Below are 23,066 nucleotides of genomic sequence, written 5' to 3' on the forward strand. Positions count from 1 at the left end.
CCTCCCCGACACCGAGGACACCAACCCCCCAGGATGGGAGGCCTCCGGCCTGCGGCTAAGGACCGTGACGGGACAGCTCGCCGCAGTCCGGGGGAAACGGGTGCTTGCCTTCCGTCTAGGTGCAGCGACGGTGTGCCACCCCTGCTACCTTGCACCCATCCAGGAGGACTGCATTCTGGGGCTGGACGTACTGCAGCGAGTGGGGGCCAGTTTGGACTTGAGCCGGCAGGAGTTGGTGTGGCAGGGGGAGCGACTTCACCTGGTGGAGGGCAGGCCCGGCGAAGGCCGAGGGACGCGGGCTTGCCGGAGCTGGGAGAAAAAGAGGCAGTGGCGGCGGCGGCGGCGGCAGTCGCCGGGGCAGACCAGGCCTGTGAGCCGGGGAGCGAGCGTGCTGGATCCTGCTCCCGAGTCAGCCGGGGGGCCAGACAAGGCGGCGGCGGCGGGAGCCGAGCGTTGCATGGAAGCGAGGCGCGCCGTTGAGGATCTACCAGCAGAGCTGCGAGGGCCTCGATCAGGACCAGCGGCAGCGGCTCCAGGCGCTACTCGCCCAGAACGAGGATCTCTTTGCGGCGATAGATGAGGACTGCACCCGCACTGCCCTGGTCCAACACGAGATCAACACCGGCGACGCTCGGCCCATCCGCATCCCACCGGGACGCATGGTTCACGCCAAGCGGACCGCCGCCGAGGAAAAGATCCGGGAGATGGCCGCAGCGGGGGTGATTGAGCCCTCCGCGAGCCCGTGGTCGGCGCCAGCTGTACTGGTAAAAAAAAAAGACGGCTCGTGGAGGTTCTGCGTCAACTACCGCAAGCTGAACGAGGTCACCCGGAAAGATTCCTACCCCCTGCCGAGGATAGATGACGCCCTAGACTACATCACCGGGTCGACCTGGTTCAGCTCCCTGGACCTCCGCTGCGGCTACTGGCAGGTACCGCTTGCTCCCGATGCTCGCCCGAAGACAGCCTTTTCTATCGGCCAGGGCCTCTGGCAGTTTACTGTCATTCCTTTTGGCCTGTGCAATGCCCCGGCGACGTTCGAGAGGCTGATGGAGAGGGTGCTGGCATCTGTCCCGCGGAACCAGTGTGTGCTGTATCTGGACGATCTGCTGGTTCATGCCCGGGGCTTCGACCAGGCCTTGACGAACCTCCAGGCGGTGCTGGACTGCATCCGCCGTGCTGGCCTGAGGCTCAACCCCTCACCGACAAGGGCCGCCGTTTCGACTGGGACTCGGGCTGTGAGACTGCCTTCGGCCGGTTGCGTGAAGCTCTGGTGGGGGCCCCCGTGCTGGCCTACCCCGACCCGCGGTTGCCGTATGTTCTCGATACCGACGCGAGTGACTCGGGGGTGGGCGCGGTGTTGGCGCAGGAGGGGCCGGATGGGGAGCGCGTAGTGGCCTACTATAGTCGGGCTTTGACTAGGGCTGAACGGAACTACTGCGTGACCCGTCGCGAGCTGCTGGCGGTGATGGCGGTGGTCCACCACTTCAGGCCGTACCTGTTCGGGACCCGGTTCCGGCTGAGGACCGACCATGCGTCCCTCACCTGGCTGCTCCACTAAAAGGAGCCGGAGGGGCAGATGGCGCGATGGATAGAGATCCTGCAGGAGTACGACTTCACTGTCGTGCACCGTGCGGGGTCTCGCCATCTCAATGCCGACGCTCTCTCGCGGCGCCCCTGCGAGGCCGCGGACTGCCATCACTGCGCCCGGCGGGAGCAGCGTGAGGTGGCTGTCCGCACCGTGGCGGGGGTGGGCACCGCGGCCACGGCCCGGGAGGGGCCGCTGGGGGTGGGCCTGCCAGACCTGGCGCAGCGTCAGGCAGCTGATCCTGACGTGGGGCCGGTGCTCCGCTGGAGGGCAGCTGGAGTGCGGCCTACGCGAGAGGAGCTCGCCCCGCACCCAAAGTCCGTCAAGGCCCTCTGCGCCCTGTGGGAGGCCTTGGAGGTAAAGGATGGGGTGCTGCACCGGGGGTGGCGGGTACCCTCCAGTGGTGAGGTACGGTGGCAGCTGGTGGTGCCTCGGTCGCTCCGCGGGGCGGTGCACGGCCAGCCGGGCATGGGGCACTTCGGCGGTAAGAAAACCCTGCAGCGTCTCCGAGGCCATTTTTATTGGGGTCTTTGCCACTGGGACGTGCAGAGGTACTGCCAAACGTGTGCGGTGTGCGTGGCGCAGAAGGGTCCCCCCGAGCACTCTCGGGCCCCCCTCCAACAACACCAGGTGGGGGCTCCTATGGAGCGGGTGGGGGTGGACGTTTTGGGCCCGTTTCCGCGCACCGAGGCTGGGAACCGCTACGTCTTGGTGGCCATGGATTATTTTACGAAGTGGCCGGAGGCCTACGCCCTCCCGGACCAGAGTGCCCCCACGGTGGCCGATGCACTGCTGGAGGGGATATTTGCCAGGCTGGGGGTGCCGGAGGAGTTACACAGTGACCAGGGGCGTAACTTCGAGGTCTTCGCCAGAGTGTGCCAGCGCCTGGGGATCACTAAGACGCGGACCACACCGCTGCATCCCCAGAGCGACGGGTTGGTGGAGCGGTTTAATCGGACGCTCGCCACCCAGCTGGCCACCCTGGTGTCCCGGCACCAACGGGACTGGGACTGCCACCTCCCCCTTGCGCTCTGGGCGTACAGGACCGCGGTCCAGGAATCCACCGGGTGCACCCCGGCCTCGCTCATGCTGGGCCGGGAAATGCGAACCCTGGTGGACCTGGTCTTCGGCCCGCCGCCCGGAGACGGGTCGGCACCGCCGGCTGGACCGGACTACGAGTGGGACCTGCGGCAGCGGATGCAGCAGGTGCACAGCTTTGCATGGACCCACCTGACACAGGCGGGGGTCCGGCAGAAGTGGCACTACGACCTGCGCTGCAGGGGGCCTGCCTTCCAGCCCGGGGACTCGGTTTGGGTGTACAACCCGCGCCGCTGCAAAGGCCTCAGCCCTAAGCTGGCGCCGTCGTGGGAGGGTCCCGCTGAGGTACTCGGGGTGGTGGGTGAAGTCTGCTACCGTGTCCGGTTGCGAACACGGGGGAGAGTGGTGGTCCTGCACCGAGACCGCCTGGCCCCCTACCGGGCCCGGGAGGAGGAGCCGTGTGGGGAGGCTCTACAGGAGCAGCCGGGGCTGGAGCCGGACGATAGTGGGGCGTCCGTGGGTCGCCAGCCGTCACTGCGGCGCAGGGTTCCACAGCAGTTAGCCCAGTACGAGTACAGCCTGAGGGGGGTGTTCGACGTCGGCGAGACGCCAGACGCCAGACGCCAGACGCCAGACGCTTCAGGTGGGGGCAGTGTAATGCCCTCGCCTGGTGGTGAGGAGAAAGTGCCCCTAGGCGCTCGTAGTACCGCTGGGCATGCTGGGAGTGGTAGCCGGGGAGAGTCTGAGGGTCAGCACGATGACCAGCGGCTGACCCTACCTGTGTAAATAATGTCCTAGTAGTTCTAGTGCCCTGTGTAGTCTTGTAAAAGTATAGTGTGTTGTTAGGTAATTACCACCCTAACTATGTGTACTTGTTCCCTCAGTCTCCTCATGTGTGTGTATATCCTGTGTTTGGTTTTGTGTTAATGCTTGTTTGTTAATCGCGTCTTCACTCGTCCTTTGTTCTGAAAAGAACCTGCAAATGCTACAGTATTTATTTTATAAACACCAGTATTGACACTTTGATCAGTATATTTATTATTAGTAGCCAGTCTTATAAATTTACAATTTAGATTAAGTCTGGTAACAGTTATACAGTTAATTTAAATCATCAGACCACTAATGGAACTGAGAGCTGGGTGGAAATAAAACCAGGATACACATTTTAACCTCCAGGATCAGGAGTCTGATCCTCCTGGCTTCTTTACTCTGAAGATTTGTGTAAAACTCTTAAAAGCGCTTATTTCAGGGACTCGTGCTTGTCCTCTACTGCTCCACATGGGTACGCTTTGTAACGCAATAATCTGCGATGTAAACTTTTTTTTCTGTTTAATGAATTTTATTCCTAGGTTTGTCGCTCTCCTTCTCCAACTGTGATGATTCGCTTCTCTTCACAGTCCGGTGTGTTTTTTTTGGGGGGGGAGATTTTATATCTGTAAGAAAAGCCCCCCGGGCTCCGGACAGGAGTCTCCTCCAGCTCTGCTTTGTCAGAAAGAGCGCTGTGACGTCACAGACACCAGCCAGAGTGCTGGGATCAGAGAGCGAGACCGCGGGAGATGCGCGGAGGGAACGGAGGAGAATTATTGATCACTTATGTATCGACAACCAATTTATTCAGCTGAAGGACCATAGAATAATCGATTAACTTCACTGATTGGTGAGTACTGATTCTTTTCTTGACCCTGTTTAAATATCTAGAAAACAGTCAATAAAGACTGTATCGATCAATTACCATAGTGCGTTTAGTGTTAATAATGTTCAATCCGAAATTAAACAATGATTATTCATATTATTATTTAGGTAACTCTATCCTAGAGCTAGAAAATTATATTCCAAGTTGATAAATGTATGTAAGTAACAGTTTAAATACATTTTTCCAGTGTTTATAAATCATAAGTATGGTAACCACGGCAACAGCCGGCACGTCACTGTATGTGTCTAGGTGTCTCGCATTCGTCACAGAGAGTGTATGTGACGTCACGGGCAGCAACTAATACTACTACTAGTGTATTCATTTTAACATTAGTGAGAGTACAACTGGTAGTTTTAATGGTAGTGTTCATAACAAAGTGTGAGTATTAATAACAAAGCGCTTGTTTGTTAATCGCGTCTCCACTCGTCCTTTGTTCTGAAAAGAACCTGTAAATGCTACAATATTCTTTACTCAGCAGCTTATTAAAAACAGCTCCTGTGATGTTCAAACCGATTTTTTACACAGAACACTGACACAGCTTTGCGTTCTGAATCTCTTTTTCTCGTGCGTTTATTTAATGTGGCACAATGCACTGGGATAAGGGTATTCTGTTCACAAACATTTAAACCACAGCCCAGGTTCGATCTGTCTCCCAGAATCACCAGGGCGCACACACACACACACAACCGTGCCGTTGAAGTGCTCTGCTTCATTTCTAAGGGCAACTCAACATTCACTCCTACCCCGAGTGCAGAAAAGACAGCGTCCGCAGCAACAACAGCTCAGGTCTCTGCACAGGAGCTAAGCTGCCCCCATCTCCTCTGCTCTGCGGTTCCTGCGGAGTGGATTCCTGCCTGGAGCCGTGTTTGCAGGCGGCGGCTCCCCGCGCCCTGTCTGTGCGTCGTGTCCAAGAGCTCCTGGGAGGAAGAGAGAGCCCTCACACTCGGGGGCTTTTCCACGGTCTGTGTGAGGAGGGGCCGGTGTGTCCAGTAGCTTATCGAGCGGAAGCCTGGGGCAGCGGAGAGCTGTGATCGTGCAGACCTTGAGGTGTCACCTCTTTGTCTGCTTTCCCGCCCCCCCTCCGCCCAAGCTCTGCTCCAAAGTAGCCCGGCAACCCCTCACACCTGCACGTGTCACAACCTAAGGTGTGGTCATGAGACACCCATGGGGTGTCGTTCTGTTCTTGCTAATTGTTTCCTGCCCGTCGCAGGCAGGAGTCCATGCGAGGAAGATGCGCTGGACAGAGCTCAGAGGGCGCACCTGGGTGGCTTTCCTTCAGAGTGACGTTCCTGCAACACTCTCCCGCTACTCTTGGTGCGCTCATGCCGCAACACAGGAAGGCTGGAGCAGGTGGCTGTGGGCTCTGCGCACCGCCAAAATAGCTCAGTTGGGAGAGCGTTAGACTGAAGATCTAAAGGTCCCTGGTTTGATCCCGGGTTTTGGTATTTTGTTTCATCGCGCCCTTTGTTCCTCTCTCCAGCGCACCCTGCCTAAAGTGACGCGTCCCTTTCTCAGCCCGAAATGCAAGCAAGACACCAGCAGCGGTCCCTGCAGGTTTCCATAGTGTAGCGGCTATCACGTTCGCCTAACACGCGAAAGGTCCCTGGTTCGAGACCGGGTGGAAGCAGACTCGTTTTGCACGCTCCTGTACTTCACAGAGGTCTTGAACGACCGGTCATTTGTTCCCAATGTATTTCCGGTGCCTTCGTGCACTCTTGTACCAAACGCACGTTCCTTCTGTACGTGGAGCCGATCATTTGCAATTGGGCTGTGCCGACAGACCAGGACGAGCTCTGTCGGCTCAAAAGCAGCGCAGGACCTGCAAGAACAACAGAAAGATTAGCATCCAGCGGGGGCCTCTTAGTGAGCCCAAGATCTCATCAAGAATCGGCTCCAGCAACAGGGCTGGGCGCATTGTTCCATTCTCCGACCACTCTCGGTGTAAACAAGTCCCTCCTGGTCTCTGCTTGAAATGCACTTTCCTGCGTTTGCTTTGGTGTAACTGGCTTCCCCTGCATGGGCGAATGTGAAGAAGATCCTTAGTAAGTCATTGAAGAAAACCAAGAAGAGGTCGGAGTGGCCTCTGTCGTTCATCAACGATCCAGTCAGGCAGTACTCCTCCTATTCTGCCAGTATGTGGATTCGAACCGGGGTTGTTGCGGCCACAACACAAATTCTGAGCACTATACGATCACAGCGAGTTACCGAGACATACACAGCCAGTAGGAAAGGATGTACTCTCTTTGTGTGACACTAGTCGGAAAAGTCCTGACGCTGCATTTCAACTGAGCCCTAGTATACATCAACCCTTCGACACTCTGAGTGCCAACTCTCTTGTGTGTTTTCTCCATCAAGCAGGTCATGAAGGCAGCAATTACAGTTTGCTTACATGACGCACGCACAACATGGCTGTATGCTCCCATATGGTCTAGCGGTTACGATACCTGATCTTCACCCAGGTGGCCTGGTTTCAGCTCCTTGTATGAGAACGTGTCAGTTTTGCCTCCTGCTTTCCAAAGATCAGCACCATGTTTTATGCCTCCCCCGAATATCGAAGCTGCCTCTAAATCTGCAAATGAAGATGAGTCAATAAACCACTTGTTTTTCGTATAACTATACATATATTCATTTAATACTGATTTCATTCATTGAGCACGGATACAATAGAGGTACAGCTATTCACTGTTTGACATGTCTGCACTGGTACAGAACCTAGCAATCAGAAAACGGGTGAAACTGTCTTGAGAATTAGCATACAGTACCGAGGCCCCCATGACCAAATAAAGGCTAACCTCGATAATCAGCCTAAATAATGCAGACAACAGCAAAACGACTGACTTTGAAAAGGGAATGAATGTCCGGAAGGAGTAGTGTAACCAGCTTGAAATGCTTCTCCGGACCTCTAACTAAAAGAAACCGGGAACCAGCAGTGGCATCGACTCCTTTCGAACTGGGATCCTATCGCAGCTCATGGTGTCCTAACTCTCCCGTATCTGATATTTGACCAAGCACATCAGGAGAGAGCGCGAACGCAGTCCCCCACTACCAGAAATTATGCAGTCGAGATTCCCACATTTGGGGAATTCGCAGGGGTCAGCACAGCCGGAGTGCAATGGCCGAGCCTCGCCCTGGGTGAATCGATTTTTTAAGAACTTTATTTTCTTTTCACAAAAAAATACAGGACATCACAAATTAGAAAGCTTTACATTAATATACATACTTAAAACAGTATATATAATCCCATCTCATTACATTTTGACACGGTACCAGTTATATAGCAACAATTTATTTTTTTCTGGTGCAAATCACATTCTTTACTTAAACATGATAATGTTTTTCACAGTTTCTTGAGATATTGACCTATGCTCTCAATTTCCCACAGATTTTCTGCTTCCTCCCTCCCTTCTCTCCACAGATCTCTGAGGTAATAGTTCTCTCGGGTGATGAACAGGGCCAGGCTACCTGCTGCCTTGACTGGGACCTCGATGCCTTTGAACAGCCCCATGTTCCTCACTCTCCACAGGGCGTCTTTCCCACTGTTCACCACGGCCCAGATCCTGTCAAACATGTCAGGAGGAAGTTTGACAGGAGAGATGCCGTTGTAGCGGCAATGCTTGTTAATAAGACAGAATTAGGCCGTGGTATTCTGTCCTAAATGAGGCCCCATCTCACCCTCCATCTTTGTGGTGCAGCCACAAAGAAAGTATTCATGCAGGTTGATTTAAGATGTTTTCTTTTGATAATGGACAGCTCCCAGATGGGGATGCACTTAGCTTAGCCTGGCTATCATGATCAATGGTCATCCATTGGTGCCTATCTGTCTAGGGAGTGCCGAATGGACATCTGGACTGCATTCCTAAGTGTCAAGAGTAAGTGACTCATATCTCACCTTGACCAACCAATCAGGGACTGGCAGGGCGTGGTAATACCACGTGGGTCTCTAATGCCCGCCAAACTCTCAACCAATCAGCACACATCTATGTCTTGGTCAAAAAGGGAGCGCAAGCTCAGATCGGGGCTCTCCTTGGCCATTTTCGCGCATCCTCAGAGACAATCACGTGACAACTGCTGTTGTCTGCAAAGGGACTTGGACTTTGTTCTAAGCGCGAGGCCGAGGATCCCATACGTACTCAGAATTCTACCAACGTGAATGATCCGCTTGATCAACGGCAGCCTACAGTTGGACCCTCATCGACAACCTGAATAGCTTATTCAGAAGCAGCGCTGGACCAGGAACGAACCAGCTTCTTCCCAGGCAAAAGAGTGACTTGGTGTTCGTGCCGGGAGATTCCAAATCCATACACAGTGGATAAGTAAACCCCATGTTCTACATTGTGTCTCGAGAATTCAATTGTACCTCAACACAAGTTGTTATCAATTTAATTCATGAGTAATGTATTTACTTCCGAGTTTAGAGTAACAGTGGGTAATAACACTGATTAGCGATTTGGTAACCGAACGATATATATTGACATATATTCTCTGTTGTGTATCTCTTTGTGTTGGCATCTCTTCGAGATTATATACCTTGTATATTGATAACCCTCACAGTAAGGTCTGCCGCTCGTATCCAGGCAGACTAGTATATGTTTGGTGCACAATTTATATGAATAAATGTATCTCGTGTATTGAACCCGTGTGTGTGCGTTGTTAGTTGTTCTGACGATTGATTTTCTAAAAGCCACAACGAACAACCTCGTGATTACTGCTACAATTAATAATTGTCTCAGTAAACCCATCAAACCTCTACAACCACGATACACCACCATAAACTATATTAATTTAGGAACATAAACATATAGTGTAAACTGTATATGGCTGGTATTGGTAGTTTAAAGAAAAAATACACACCAGTATTCCACTTTCTTCCTAAACATTTTAAGCATCAAAGTCTTACATGTAGTAAGATTTTACCAGGTTTCGGAAACGTTTTTACATGCTCCTTCTGACCATCTTAACTTTATATACTTTGTGAAAAGTCATAAGATATTCACATTTTCTGTGAATGTGCTCGTTATCGGAGTAAACAAAAGCATACTTTTAGAATTTGATTAATAGGGAATATAATATGGAATCACGTACCTAAAGAAATTAATAACGATATAATTATTTTTATGTACTGTAGCTCAAATAGTAGTATAATACACTTTCTATGGATACATGTGCTTCTACGCAATGCAGAAGCACATCCACAAGTAACATTACCTAGCTAAGAGAGGACATTGGCTAGCCATTATGATAAATACAGTGGAAAAAAGCAATTGGGAAAATAAGACCTGCTGATCTGTTATACATACCAGGAAGAGAACAGAATATGATTTTTTTCTGTTCGAAACGTGTGTTGTCTTTATGAAATTCATGTATTTTAAACGTTTAATTAAGAAGAAAAAAACTTACAGAAAGATACTAAGCTGATCACGAGATAGAAAGATCACCCGTTTTTCGCGCATAAAAAGTGGCTATTAACTGGGTAAACTGTTATTAACTGGAGTCAACTGGGTGAAAACACATAATATGAACATGAAACAAAACAAAAAATAAAAATAAGATACAATCTACAGACATTAAAACCGGTGTCATGGAAATATAACTATCAAGGAAGCCACAAGAGAGAGTTCTCACCTGAGTAAGGTCTTTATTTCAATATTGGGAGCAACCAGAGACTCAATTTGTTACAAGCAGTACAGGGTTTTCATAAGACGTTGCGCTGTAAAAAAGCTCAGCGCTTTGTCCATTCTAAAACTTCCACTTTCCCTAAGAGAAAACAGATTACATCAAAAAGCGAAAGAAGAAGCACTAGATATGTTATTCAAAGCTTATCAGTTACTTTCAGCTAAATCTAACGATCCAGACAGCATATATTGTTTTGGTACATTGTCTTCTAAAGTAACCTAAACAGTGTACTTTGTTGACGCACTGTTTTCTAAAATTCTGCACGTACTGTAGCACAGCAATTACATCCTTGAAATATATTATCTAAAAGCCCCAATATATTTCTTTGCAAAGCTCTCTACATTTTAAGAATCAATTTACTTATTAGATTTCCACTTAAAGACTTGTTCGGCTGGCGTTCGGGGAGTCGCGTTTTTCAGAATTGTATTGAGATCGTTTTCCACAGAGCTCAGATGTCAAAGCACAGCAGCAGCTCTCCACAGCGATCCTCTATAGCGCCCTTTCTCCCGCAGCTCCGTCCTCATTGGAAGGAAGCAAGAGTGAAAAGCTGAAGTGAAATAGAGCGGGGACGAAGGCAGTGAAGAGAGAGAACGTGGGAAGAAGAGAAAAACGCAAGGGAAAAAAAGCAGCGTCGTAAAAGAGGTGACGGAGCTGTCCTCTCAATAAGAAGGGTGCCAGCGAGCATTGCTCTTGCTTACGGCCACACCCCCTTGAGCACGCCTGATCTCGTCTGATTTCGGAAGCTAAACAGGGATGGGCCTGGTTAGTACTTGGATGGGAGACCGCCTGGGAATACCAGGTGCTGTAAGCTTTTAAGCGCAGGAGGCGCCCTATCCCCGCTCGCTCGCTCATTCCCCTGTTCACACGTGCAGTGCGGCTTGTCCGTCTGTTTATTTGTCAGCTTTGGCGAGACACGGGTGCTTGTGTATTAGCGTGAGCGTTTTTTATTCTGATCATGAACAGTTTAACAAGTCCGCAAAGGATCGAGGAAAGGTTTATCGCCAGCTGAAAAGAGACACAGCGCTTCGGCTGTGGAGACTTGTTCGGCTGGCGTTCGGAGAGTCGCGTTTTTCAGAATTGTATTGAGATCGTTTTCCACAGAGCTCAGATGTCAAAGCACAGCAGCAGCTCTCCACAGCGATCCTCTATAGCGCCCTTTCTCCCGCAGCTCCGTCCTCATTGGAAGGAAGCAAGAGTGAAAGGCTGAAGTGAAATAGAGCGGGGACGAAGGCAGTGAAGAGAGAGAACGTGGGAAGAAGAGAAAAACGCAAGGGAAAAAAAGCAGCGTCGTAAAAGAGGTGACGGAGCTGTCCTCTCATTAAGAAGGGTGCCAGCGAGCATTGCTCTCGCTTACGGCCACACCCCCTTGAGCACGCCTGATCTCGTCTGATCGCGGAAGCTAAACAGGGATGGGCCTGGTTAGTACTTGGATGGGAGACCGCCTGGGATTACCAGGTGCTGTAAGCTTTTAAGCGCAGGAGGCGCCCTATCCTCGCTCGCTCGCTCATTCCCTGTTCACACGTGCAGTGCGGCTTGTCCGTCTGTTTATTTCTCAGCTTTGGCGAGACACGGGTGCTTGTGTATTAGCGTGAGCGTTTTTTATTCTGATCATGAACAGTTTAACAAGTCCGCAAAGGATCGAGGAAAGGTTTATCGCCAGCTGAAAAGAGACACAGCGCTTCGGCTGTGGAGACTTGTTCGGCTGGCGTTCGGAGAGTCGCGTTTTTCAGAATTGTATTGAGATCGTTTTCCACAGAGCTCAGATGTCAAAGCACAGCAGCAGCTCTCCACAGCGATCCTCTATAGCGCCCTTTCTCCCGCAGCTCCGTCCTCATTGGAAGGAAGCAAGAGTGAAAGGCTGAAGTGAAATAGAGCGGGGACGAAGGCAGTGAAGAGAGAGAACGTGGGAAGAAGAGAAAAACGCAAGGGAAAAAGAGCAGCGTCGTAAAAGAGGTGACGGAGCTGTCCTCTCAATAAGAAGGGTGCCAGCGAGCCTTGCTCTCGCTTACGGCCACACCCCCTTGAGCACGCCTGATCTCGTCTGATCTCGGAAGCTAAACAGGGATGGGCCTGGTTAGTACTTGGATGGGAGACCGCCTGGGGATACCAGGTGCTGTAAGCTTTTAAGCTCAGGAGGCGCCCTATCCCCGCTCGCTCGCTCATTCCCCTGTTCACACGTGCAGTGCGGCTTGTCCGTCTGTTTATTTGTCAGCTTTGGCGAGACGCGGGTGCTTGTGTATTAGCGTGAGCGTTTTTTATTCTGATCAGGAACAGTTTAACAAGTCCGCAAAGGATCGAGGAAAGGTTTATCGCCAGCTGAAAAGAGACACAGCGCTTCGGCTGTGGAGACTTGTTCGGCTGGCGTTCGGAGAGTCGCGTTTTTCAGAATTGTATTGAGATCGTTTTCCACAGAGCTCAGATGTCAAAGCACAGCAGCAGCTCTCCACAGCGATCCTCTATAGCGCCCTTTCTCCCGCAGCTCCGTCCTCATTGGAAGGAAGCAAAAGTGAAAGGCTGAAGTGAAATAGAGCGGGACGAAGACAGTGAAGAGAGAGAACGTGGGAAAAAGAGAAAAACGCAAGGGAAAAAAAGCAGCGTCGTAAAAGAGGTGACGGAGCTGTCCTCTCAATAAGAAGGGTGCCAGCGAGCCTTGCTCTCGCTTACGGCCACACCCCCTTGAGCACGCCTGATGTCATCTGATCTCGGAAGCTAAACAGGGATGGGCCTGGTTAGTACTTGGATGGGAGACCGCCTGGGAATACCAGGTGCTGTAAGCTTTTAAGCGCAGGAGGCGCTCTATCCCCGCTCGCTCGCTCATTCCCCTGTTCACACGTGCAGTGCGGCTTGTCCGTCTGTTTATTTGTCAGCTTTGGCGGGACACGGGTGCTTGTGTATTAGCGTGAGCGTTTTTTATTCTGATCATGAACAGTTTAACAAGTCCGCAAAGGATCGAGGAAAGGTTTATCGCCAGCTGAAAAGAGACACTGCGCTTCAGCTGTGGAGACTTGTTCGGCTGGCGTTCGGAGAGTCGTGTTTTTCAGAATTGTATTTAGATCGTTTTCCACAGAGCTCAGATGTCAAAGCACAGCAGCAGCTCTCCACAGCAATCCTCTATAGCGCCCTTTCTCCCGCAGCTCCGTCCTCATTGGAAGGAAGCAAGAGTGAAAGGCTGAAGTGAAATAGAGCGGGGACGAAGGCAGTGAAGAGAGAGAACGTGGGAAGAAGAGAAAAACGCAAGGGAAAAAAAGCAGCGTCGTAAAAGAGGTGACGGAGCTGTCCTCTCATTAAGAAGGGTGCCAGCGAGCATTGCTCTCGCTTACGGCCACACCCCCTTGAGCACGCCTGATCTCGTCTGATCTCGGAAGCTAAACAGGGATGGGCCTGGTTAGTACTTGGATGGGAGACCGCCTGGGATTACCAGGTGCTGTAAGCTTTTAAGCGCAGGAGGCGCCCTATCCTCGCTCGCTCGCTCATTCCCTGTTCACACGTGCAGTGCGGCTTGTCCGTCTGTTTATTTCTCAGCTTTGGCGAGACACGGGTGCTTGTGTATTAGCGTGAGCGTTTTTTATTCTAATCAGGAACAGTTTTACAAGTCCGCAAAGGATCGAGGAAAGGTTTATCGCCAGCTGAAAAGAGACACAGCGCTTCGGCTGTGGAGACTTGTTCGGCTGGCGTTCGGAGAGTCGTGTTTTTCAGAATTGTATTGAGATCGTTTTCCACAGAGCTCAGATGTCAAAGCACAGCAGCAGCTCTCCACAGCAATCCTCTATAGCGCCCTTTCTCCCGCAGCTCCGTCCTCATTGGAAGGAAGCAAGAGTGAAAGGCTGAAGTGAAATAGAGCGGGGACGAAGGCAGTGAAGAGAGAGAACGTGGGAAGAAGAGAAAAACGCAAGGGAAAAAAAGCAGCGTCGTAAAAGAGGTGACGGAGCTGTCCTCTCAATAAGAAGGGTGTCAGCGAGCCTTGTTCTCGTTTACGGCCACACCCCCTTGAGCACGCCTGATCTCGTCTGATCTCGGAAGCTAAACAGGGATGGGCCTGGTTAGTACTTGGATGGGAGACCGCCTGGGAATACCAGGTGCTGTAAGCTTTTAAGCGCAGGAGGCGCCCTATCCCCGCTCGCTCGCTCATTCCCCTGTTCACACGTGCAGTGCGGCTTGTCCGTCTGTTTATTTGTCAGCTTTGGCGAGACACGGGTGCTTGTGTATTAGCGTGAGCGTTTTTTATTCTGATCAGGAACAGTTTTACAAGTCCGCAAAGGATCGAGGAAAGGTTTATCGCCAGCTGAAAAGAGACACAGCGCTTCGGCTGTGGAGACTTGTTCGGCTGGCGTTCGGAGAGTCGCGTTTTTCAGAATTGTATTGAGATCGATTTCCACAGAGCTCAGATGTCAAAGCACAGCAGCAGCTCTCCACAGCGATCCTCTATAGCGCCCTTTCTCCCGCAGCTCCGTCCTCATTGGAAGGAAGCAAGAGTGAAAGGCTGAAGTGAAATAGAGCGGGGACGAAGGCAGTGAAGAGAGAGAACGTGGGAAGAAGAGAAAAACGCAAGAGAAAAAGAGCAGCGTCGTAAAAGAGGTGACGGAGCTGTCCTCTCAATAAGAAGGGTGCCAGCGAGCCTTGCTCTCGCTTATGGCCACACCCCCTTGAGCACGCCTGATCTCGTCTGATCTCGGAAGCTAAACAGGGATGGGCCTGGTTAGTACTTGGATGGGAGACCGCCTGGGAATACCAGGTGCTGTAAGCTTTTAAGCTCAGGAGGCGCACTATCCCCGCTCGCTCGCTCATTCCCCTGTTCACACGTGCAGTGCGGCTTGTCCATCTGTTTATTTGTCAGCTTTGGCGAGACGCGGGTGCTTGTGTATTAGCGTGAGCGTTTTTTATTCTGATCAGGAACAGTTTTACAAGTCCGCAAAGGATCGAGGAAAGGTTTATCGCCAGCTGAAAAGAGACACAGCGCTTCGGCTGTGGAGACTTGTTCGGCTGGCGTTCGGAGAGTCGCGTTTTTCAGAATTGTATTGAGATCGTTTTCCACAGAGCTCAGATGTCAAAGCACAGCAGCAGCTCTCCACAGCGATCCTCTATAGCGCCCTTTCTCCCGCAGCTCCGTCCTCATTGGAAGGAAGCAAGAGTGAAAGGCTGAAGTGAAATAGAGCGGGGACGAAGGCAGTGAAGAGAGAGAACGTGGGAAGAAGAGAAAAACGCAAGGGAAAAAAAGCAGCGTCGTAAAAGAGGTGACGGAGCTGTCCTCTCAAGAAGAAGGGTGCCAGCGAGCCTTGCTCTCGCTTACAGCCACACCCCCTTGAGCACGCCTGATCTCGTCTGATCTCGGAAGCTAAACAGGGATGGGCCTGGTTAGTACTTGGATGGGAGACCGCCTGGGAATACCAGGTGCTGTAAGCTTTTAAGCGCAGGAGGCGCCCTATCCCCGCTCGCTCGCTCATTCCCCTGTTCACACGTGCAGTGCGGCTTGTCCGTCTGTTTTTTTGTCAGCTTTGGCGAGACACGGGTGCTTGTGTATTAGCGTGAGCGTTTTTTATTCTGATCAGGAACAGTTTTACAAGTCCGCAAAGGATCGAGGAAAGGTTTATCGCCAGCTGAAAAGAGACACAGCGCTTCGGCTGTGGAGACTTGTTCGGCTGGCGTTCGGAGAGTCGCGTTTTTCAGAATTGTATTGAGATCGTTTTCCACAGAGCTCAGATGTCAAAGCACAGCAGCAGCTCTCCACAGCGATCCTCTATAGCGCCCTTTCTCCCGCAGCTCCGTCCTCATTGGAAGGAAGCAAGAGTGAAAGGCTGAAGTGAAATAGAGCGGGGACGAAGGCAGTGAAGAGAGAGAACGTGGGAAGAAGAGAAAAACGCAAGGGAAAAAAAGCAGCGTCGTAAAAGAGGTGACGGAGCTGTCCTCTCAATAAGAAGGGTGTCAGCGAGCCTTGTTCTCGCTTACGGCCACACCCCCTTGAGCACGCCTGATCTCGTCTGATCTCGGAAACTAAACAGGGATGGGCCTGGTTAGTACTTGGATGGGAGACCGCCTGGGAATACCAGGTGCTGTAAGCTTTTAAGCGCAGGAGGCGCCCTATCCCCGCTCGCTCGCTCATTCCCCTGTTCACACGTGCAGTGCGGCTTGTCCGTCTGTTTATTTGTCAGCTTTGGCAGACACGGGTGCTTGTGTATTAGCGTGAGCGTTTTTTATTCTGATCAGGAACAGTTTTACAAGTCCGCAAAGGATCGAGGAAAGGTTTATCGCCAGCTGAAAAGAGACACAGCGCTTCGGCTGTGGAGACTTGTTCGGCTGGCGTTCGGAGAGTCGCGTTTTTCAGAATTGTATTGAGATCGTTTTCCACAGAGCTCAGATGTCAAAGCACAGCAGCAGCTCTCCACAGCGATCCTCTATAGCGCCCTTTCTCCCGCAGCTCCGTCCTCATTGGAAGGAAGCAAGAGTGAAAGGCTGAAGTGAAATAGAGCGGGGACGAAGGCAGTGAAGAGAGAGAACGTGGGAAGAAGAGAAAAACGCAAGGGAAAAAAAGCAGCGTCGTAAAAGAGGTGACGGAGCTGTCCTCTCAATAAGAAGGGTGCCAGCGAGCCTTGCTCTCGCTTACGGCCACACCCCCTTGAGCACGCCTGATCTCGTCTGATGTCGGAAGCTAAACAGGGATGGGCCTGGTTAGTACTTGGATGGGAGACCGCCTGGGAATACCAGGTGCTGTAAGCTTTTAAGCGCAGGAGGCGCCCTATCCCCGCTCGCTCGCTCATTCCCCTGTTCACACGTGCAGTGCGGCTTGTCCGTCTGTTTATTTGTCAGCTTTGGCGAGACACGTGTGCTTGTGTATTAGCGTGAGCGTTTTTTATTCTGATCAGGAACAGTTTAACAAGTCCGCAAAGAATCGAGGAAAGGTTTATCGCCAGCTGAAAAGAGACACAGCGCTTCGGCTGTGGAGACTTGTTCGGCTGGCGTTCGGAGAGTCGCGTTTTTCAGAATTGTATTGAGATCGTTTTCCACAGAGCTCAGATGTCAAAGCACAGCATCAGCTCTCCACAGCGATCCTCTATAGCGCCCTTTCTCCCGCAGCTCCGTCCTCATTGGAAGGAAGCAAGAGTGAAAGGCTGAAGTGAAATAGAGCGGGGACGAAGACAGTGAAGAGAGAGAACGTGGGAAGAAGAGAAAAACGCAAGGGAAAAAAAGCAGCGTCGTAAAAGAGGTGACGGAGCTGTCCTCTCAATAAGAAGGGTGCCAGCGAGTCTTGCTCTCGCTTACGGCCACACCCCCTTGAGCACGCCTGATCTCGTCTGATGTCGGAAGTTAAACAGGGATGGACCTGGTTAGTACTTGGATGGGAGACCGCCTGGGAATACCAGGTGCTGTAAGCTTTTAAGCGCAGGAGGCGCCCTATCCCCGCGCGCTCGCTCATTCCCCTGTTCACACGTGCAGTGCGGCTTGTCCGTCTGTTTATTTGTCAGCTTTGGCGAGACACGGGTGCTTGTGTATTAGCGTGAGCGTTTTTTATTCTGATCATGAACAGTTTAACAAGTCCGCAAAGGATCGAGGAAAGGTTTATCGCCAGCTGAAAAGAGACACAGCGCTTCGGCTGTGGAGACTTTATTAATAAGGCCCCTCAGTAGTTGAGATCTCTGTTATTCCCATCTAGAAACATGCAATCAGCATGTTATTGCTGAAGCAATAGTCACAACATTATTCCACACCTGGGTGAGATGCGGGTTATGATGACAGTCATGCTTTCTACACCTTATACTGAGCTCAGAAATGGACCAAGCGGACATCTCACGAGCAGATCCCTCCGCGTATAAGAAAGGCAACTTGTCTCAGCAAAAATACAAAAAGGCAAAAACCCCACACTTGGAATGCAAACCTACCCTAAAAAGGAAACACGGTTTTAAAACGAACTTGATTTTCCCCTGGAGAAACCTTTTTATGGACACACATCGCATCTATTACACATGTAGAACTAAATATAAAGATAAAACTTAATATAAGAAGTCATGACATATCACACATGACGAAGTCTGGTCCAGAATAAACAGTTTACACTGACCCACCTTTATTTACCCTGGTCACTCACTTCTATTAACTGTTTAACTGGGTAACAAATTAATATTTGTTTCAATTTGGGATCTACACCTGGGAGCCCTGAAATGTTGGCCAGAGGGGAGAAGCTGATATTCAGACGTGAGAATATATTAAAATAAAGGATCTGATGTTGTTTTTCACCTGTCTAATCAAAGCTTGTTCAAAAATTATCTGATTATAGGACACACGAGTTTATAATCATACTCATTCCACTTTTTAACCCCGTATATATGCACAATATGAAACGTATATACACTAAATCTCACGTGTGACTCCCATAATATACATTTCTTTACGAAAATTAGGAACACTTACTACAATTATCAACCCCCCATGACGAGGCAATATTTCATACCTTTGTTTCTTTGTGGGTTCAAAGTTCTGTCCTGTCGTTTCACACGTAATGTTTTGGTAGTTATCTCAATTTTCCTTTGCAATTATCTCCAAGATCATCATCAACTTTTTGTAAAACGCTATGCCCAACTGATATTTAAAGAAAGTCCTGTACCAAAACGTCTTCGTAGGGAAAGACAACTTTTTTTCCTTACGTTAGTCGCTACACGGTTACTCAAAAAATCCATTCACCGCCTTTAAAAAAAAAGTTTCGTTTTTTATTGTGGTTCACTGACATTTCTGTCACAATTCTGAGGGACCCCAAATAAAATTCACTTGCCGGTATAAAGACGCCGGCGAGGATAAGACAGGTATCGAACCACCTGCGTATCTAGCGGACGTTTAAAATAAAAAAAATGGCGTGTAATGTTGCGAAGGGCTACTGTTTTTTTTATAGTTTGTCGATTGTAAGGGACGTGGGCCGCGACAGAAATACTGGACGGGGTGGGAAAAGGTTTATTGATGGTTTATTGTACCGCAACGGTCACAATTGACTCACCAGCAAAGATGGCGCCGAGGCCACATCGGCTCCCTCCCGCCCTGCCTCGCACCGAAGCTCGAGCTGCGGAGCGCGACGCCAAACCGCCAGTCCACGGGCGCGGGCGCCGGACATAGACGTCATAAACCCTTCCGAGGCGCAGGAATTATAGATCACTGTAGTTTCTTCTGGACCCGGGTTAGGGACAGTGTGCCCTCCGTGAGAGTCTTCTGAGGAAGCCAGTGTCTCATGGGTGTCCAGGCTTGGTACCATCTGTCCATCACAGGACACACAGACACACACACTCACACACCCTGGACAGGACACCAGTCCATCACAGGACACACACACACTCACTCACACACCCTGGACAGGACACCAGTCCATCACAGGACATACACACACCCTAGATAGGACACCAGTCACTCACAGGATACACACACACACTCACACACCCTGAACAGGACACCAGTCCCTCACAGGACACACACACAACCTGGATAGGACACCAGTCCCTCACAGGACACTCAGACACACACACTCACACACCCTGGACAGGAACCAGTCCATCACATGACAAACACACATTCACTCACACACCCTGGACAGGACAGCACTCCATCATAGGACACACACACACCAGGGCCAGTTTTCCCAGAAGCCAATTAGCCCAAAAGCCTGTCTTTGGACCCGAAGAACACAGGGAGAACATGCAGACTCCACACAGACAGCCCCCGGGTCCAGACCCGAGCCCGGAGCCCCCCCGCGCTGAACCCCTCCGTACAGACGGCCGCACACAGCTCCGTTGTTCCCGATTCCCGAGGTGATCTGTTAAAAGAAGCCGGTGTGTTGCCTCCAGGTGACATTTCCTACTGGAGTCAGGACAGGAGGCTCTTCTGTACACAGAAGGGGATGGGGGTGGGGAACAAGCCGCCCAGCCCTGTGGTTGAAGCCGATACCCCGGCTTCTCTCCAGACACAGCTGGGTGAGCTCCTCCAGTCAGTACAGGGGGCTCTACTGTACACAGAGGGTGGCGGGGGTGTGGAACAACTCCTTTGTTCGGGGCCTTGGGGCATTCTTGTTGTGAAAGGCGCTATATAAAAAAAACACCCCACGCAAATCAACTTCTCTTCGCCCCCGGGGGCTCGTCGCCCGCCGCACCCCTCTCACGTGATAGGGGCTTCCCCCGGCTGTGACGTACTTACCCTACCCCCTTCCGCCAACGTCATACCGAAGGTCGCGCTTCGGGCCGCGGCGATGTTGACGGACTGTCTTGTAGCGTGAGAAGGGTTTAAATTTCGACTTAAGGAGTTGGCCATCGTTATATTTCGCGAGGTATCATACGGGGGGAAAAAGAACATTTATATTTATCAACCTACTAGTAATACTGGGTGGATGTCACGTTCCCCAAAGTTCAGTGCCTCTCTCTAATAAAGTAGAAACGTGACATTGAACTCCGTTCGAAACAGGAGAAATCACCAGGACACGATACAACTGACGTCCGGAAAAGAAAAAAAGAACTCCTATTCCCATTTGTAATGACCCCGTAGTGTTTTTCCCGGTGTGCGCTCATCTTTCGGAGACCCGTTTCTCTCTGGTGTTTTGCTGTTGGAATAAATGCCGAGGTGACCCTTCTGTGTGGAGTCTGCGTGTTCTCTCCAGCGGGTCGTTTCCTACACCGCAGGGGCTGATCGAACCGGGGTCTCCCAATCGTCACAGAAGTGTGTGTCATTTTGGGTGGTGGTGGGGGGGTGCATCGGGGATACTGCGCCCCGAGGGGATAACCTCTCACCTTACTCCGGACGAAGGGAGAAGACCTGTACCTTCACGAGTCCGGGTTGTGAAAACTTCTTCTGGCAGTTCAAAACGTTTCGAAGAGACTACAGCGCTACCCTGTTTTCCATTTCTATCGTGTATTATTATACAGTCATAAGTATCTGTACTGATCACAGATCCCCCTCTCACTACCAGGACTGAAGCCCAGTGCAGCACGAATAATAATAATAATAATTAATCCATCTGGACTCTCCACTCAGAGCTCTTCCCAGGTCAGGGGGATCCCCTCCAGCCCCCCCAGTGTGCAGCCCCCACGTGGATGATGCTCCAGTCCGCTCAGCACACAGCAGCTCTCAGTGGGGAGGAGAGCAGAGGGATGGAGCCAGTTCAGAGAGGGGGGGTGATAAGGAGGCCATGATGGGTCAAGACCAGGGGGGGAATCAGGCCAGGACACTGGGGTAACACCCCTACTCCTCTCCAGAAACACCCCGGGATTGTTAATGAGCACAGAGAGTCAGGACCTCGGTTTGACGTCTTATCCGAAGGACGGCGCCTGTTTACAGTCCAGTGTCCCCCGTCACTATACTGGGGCATCAGGACCCACACAGACCGCAGGGTGAAAGCGCCCCCTGCTGGCCCCACTCACACCTCTCCCAGCAGCAACCTCAGTTTTTCCCAGGAGTCTCCCCTCCAGGTACTGACCAGGCTTCTACCTGCTGGGCTCCAGTGGGGAGGGGGCTGCTAGCTGGGAGCTGCAGGGTGAGATGGCTGCTGGGCAAACGATGGCTAAAGAGCTTCCTAGGACACCCTGGAGTTTGTGGTCAACTTCCTTCTCTTCAGACGGATGTGGCTTGAAATCTGTCTCGTTTCAAGGAGTATTGGACACGATGCCCCCCCTGCTTTAGCCCCGCTAACTGGTGGCACGCCGACAACGAGGGCTCTCGGCCTCAATCCATCAACCACAAACTCTCCGGGATGAAAGAGAAAGACAGACTCTGTTCGTTCGTTTCGGGGGGGGAGGGAAAAAACCAAAAGCTTTTTTTAAAAAACATTTTAATGATGCTTAACAAAAGAACAAAAATTACAATACAGATTAATGTCAAGGGACACACCCCCCCCCCCCATCTTACGATCATCACAGGACCTTAAAATAATACTTAATAATACAAGGTCATGCAGACGATCTGAGGACTCAGGTGGAGATAATGTGAAAGTTTTCCACAGTCCAGTCTGGGGTCCCTCAGCTTCAGTCCAGACTGGGGTCTGGGGTCCCTCAGCTTCAGTCCAGACTGGGGTCCCTCAGCTTCAGTCCAGACTGGGATCTGGGGTCCCTCAGCTCCGGTCCAGTCCAGTCTGGGGCCCCTCAGCTCTGGTCCAGTCCAGTATGGGGCCCCTCAGCTCCAGTGCAGTCCAGTCCAGTCTGGTGTCCCTCAGCTCCAGTGCAGCCCAGTCTGGGGTCCCTCAGCTTCGGTCCAGCACAGTCTGGGGTCCCTCAGCTTCGGTCCAGCACAGACTGGGGTCCCTCAGCTTCGGTCCAGCACAGTCTGGGGTCCCTCAGCTTCAGTCCAGACTGGTGTCCCTCAGCTTCGGCCCAGCACAGACTGGGGTCCCTCAGCTTCGGTCCAGACTGGGGTCCCTCAGCTCCAGTGCAGTCCAGACTGGGGTCCCTCAGCTTCGGTCCAGCACAGACTGGGGTCTCTCAGCTTCGGTCCAGACTGGGGTCCCTCAGCTTCAGTCCAGCACAGTCTGGGGTCCCTTAGCTTTGGTCCAGTCCAGTCTGGGGTCCCTCAGCTTCGGTCCAGCACAGCCTGGGGCCCCTCAGCTCCAGTCCAGTCCAGTCTGGGGCCCCTCAGCTTTGGTCCAGCACAGTCTGGAGTCCCTCAGCTTCGGTCCAGCACAGACTGGGGTCCCTCAGCTTTGGCCCAGCACAGACTGGGGTCCCTCAGCTTCGGTCCAGCACAGACTGGGGTCCCTCAGCTTCGGTCCAGCACAGTCTGGGGTCCCTCAGCTCCAGTCCAGTCCAGTCCAGTCCAGTCCTTGGTGGGGAAGGCGACTCCGATCTTAGCTGGCACAGAACCAGGAAAGGAACCTGGAAAGAATATTGTTATTGCAGGTGTGAGGGACACAGACACGGACATCACCATGACATCAAACAGCAAGAGGAGACTCCTTCTTGAATCACAGACACGACCGGGCGGCGTCCCCCTGTCTGCTCACCTGCACCTCCTCTTCTTCTTCTTGTCCTTCCCGGCAGCCTGCTCCTCCTCTCCCTCGCTCTTCCTCTCCTGACACACGGTCTCCGACGCCTCCATCGGCTCGTCCTTATCATCTGTCTCCACCGACAT

At 51.7% G+C, this 23,066-nt stretch overlaps 13 non-coding genes and 1 pseudogene across 13 annotated transcripts; 13 read left to right on the forward strand and 1 right to left on the reverse strand.

Moving 5' to 3' along the window:
• The first annotated feature begins 5,688 nt into the window (after nt 1-5,688).
• trnaf-gaa (transfer RNA phenylalanine (anticodon GAA)) lies at nt 5,689-5,761 on the forward strand. Its single transcript has one exon. It is a non-coding gene; the product is annotated as a tRNA-Phe (tRNA).
• Nucleotides 5,762-5,870: 109 nt separating this feature from the next.
• Nucleotides 5,871-5,943, forward strand: trnav-aac (transfer RNA valine (anticodon AAC)). The gene has a single exon. It is a non-coding gene; the product is annotated as a tRNA-Val (tRNA).
• Nucleotides 5,944-7,330: 1,387 nt separating this feature from the next.
• Nucleotides 7,331-7,495, reverse strand: LOC138243614 (U1 spliceosomal RNA). Its single transcript, XR_011192269.1, has one exon. It is a non-coding gene; the product is annotated as a U1 spliceosomal RNA (small nuclear RNA).
• A 3,186-nt stretch (nt 7,496-10,681) lies between these two features.
• On the forward strand, nt 10,682-10,800 carry LOC138216668 (5S ribosomal RNA). Its single transcript, XR_011180380.1, has one exon. It is a non-coding gene; the product is annotated as a 5S ribosomal RNA (ribosomal RNA).
• Nucleotides 10,801-11,337: 537 nt separating this feature from the next.
• LOC138218511 (5S ribosomal RNA) lies at nt 11,338-11,456 on the forward strand (annotated as a pseudogene).
• Nucleotides 11,457-11,992: 536 nt separating this feature from the next.
• On the forward strand, nt 11,993-12,111 carry LOC138217074 (5S ribosomal RNA). The gene has a single exon (XR_011180787.1). It is a non-coding gene; the product is annotated as a 5S ribosomal RNA (ribosomal RNA).
• Nucleotides 12,112-12,647: 536 nt separating this feature from the next.
• On the forward strand, nt 12,648-12,766 carry LOC138217630 (5S ribosomal RNA). Its single transcript, XR_011181342.1, has one exon. It is a non-coding gene; the product is annotated as a 5S ribosomal RNA (ribosomal RNA).
• Nucleotides 12,767-13,303: 537 nt separating this feature from the next.
• On the forward strand, nt 13,304-13,422 carry LOC138217453 (5S ribosomal RNA). The gene has a single exon (XR_011181165.1). It is a non-coding gene; the product is annotated as a 5S ribosomal RNA (ribosomal RNA).
• A 536-nt stretch (nt 13,423-13,958) lies between these two features.
• Nucleotides 13,959-14,077, forward strand: LOC138245069 (5S ribosomal RNA). The gene has a single exon (XR_011193685.1). It is a non-coding gene; the product is annotated as a 5S ribosomal RNA (ribosomal RNA).
• A 537-nt stretch (nt 14,078-14,614) lies between these two features.
• Nucleotides 14,615-14,733, forward strand: LOC138245195 (5S ribosomal RNA). The gene has a single exon (XR_011193808.1). It is a non-coding gene; the product is annotated as a 5S ribosomal RNA (ribosomal RNA).
• Nucleotides 14,734-15,270: 537 nt separating this feature from the next.
• On the forward strand, nt 15,271-15,389 carry LOC138244797 (5S ribosomal RNA). The gene has a single exon (XR_011193412.1). It is a non-coding gene; the product is annotated as a 5S ribosomal RNA (ribosomal RNA).
• A 537-nt stretch (nt 15,390-15,926) lies between these two features.
• Nucleotides 15,927-16,045, forward strand: LOC138217013 (5S ribosomal RNA). Its single transcript, XR_011180726.1, has one exon. It is a non-coding gene; the product is annotated as a 5S ribosomal RNA (ribosomal RNA).
• A 536-nt stretch (nt 16,046-16,581) lies between these two features.
• Nucleotides 16,582-16,700, forward strand: LOC138217407 (5S ribosomal RNA). The gene has a single exon (XR_011181119.1). It is a non-coding gene; the product is annotated as a 5S ribosomal RNA (ribosomal RNA).
• A 537-nt stretch (nt 16,701-17,237) lies between these two features.
• Nucleotides 17,238-17,356, forward strand: LOC138217671 (5S ribosomal RNA). The gene has a single exon (XR_011181383.1). It is a non-coding gene; the product is annotated as a 5S ribosomal RNA (ribosomal RNA).
• The last annotated feature ends 5,710 nt before the right edge of the window (nt 17,357-23,066 follow it).

Source organism: Lepisosteus oculatus, chromosome 14, assembly GCF_040954835.1.
Source record: "Lepisosteus oculatus isolate fLepOcu1 chromosome 14, fLepOcu1.hap2, whole genome shotgun sequence".
In the NCBI taxonomy this organism is placed as follows: Eukaryota; Metazoa; Chordata; class Actinopteri; order Semionotiformes; family Lepisosteidae; genus Lepisosteus; species Lepisosteus oculatus.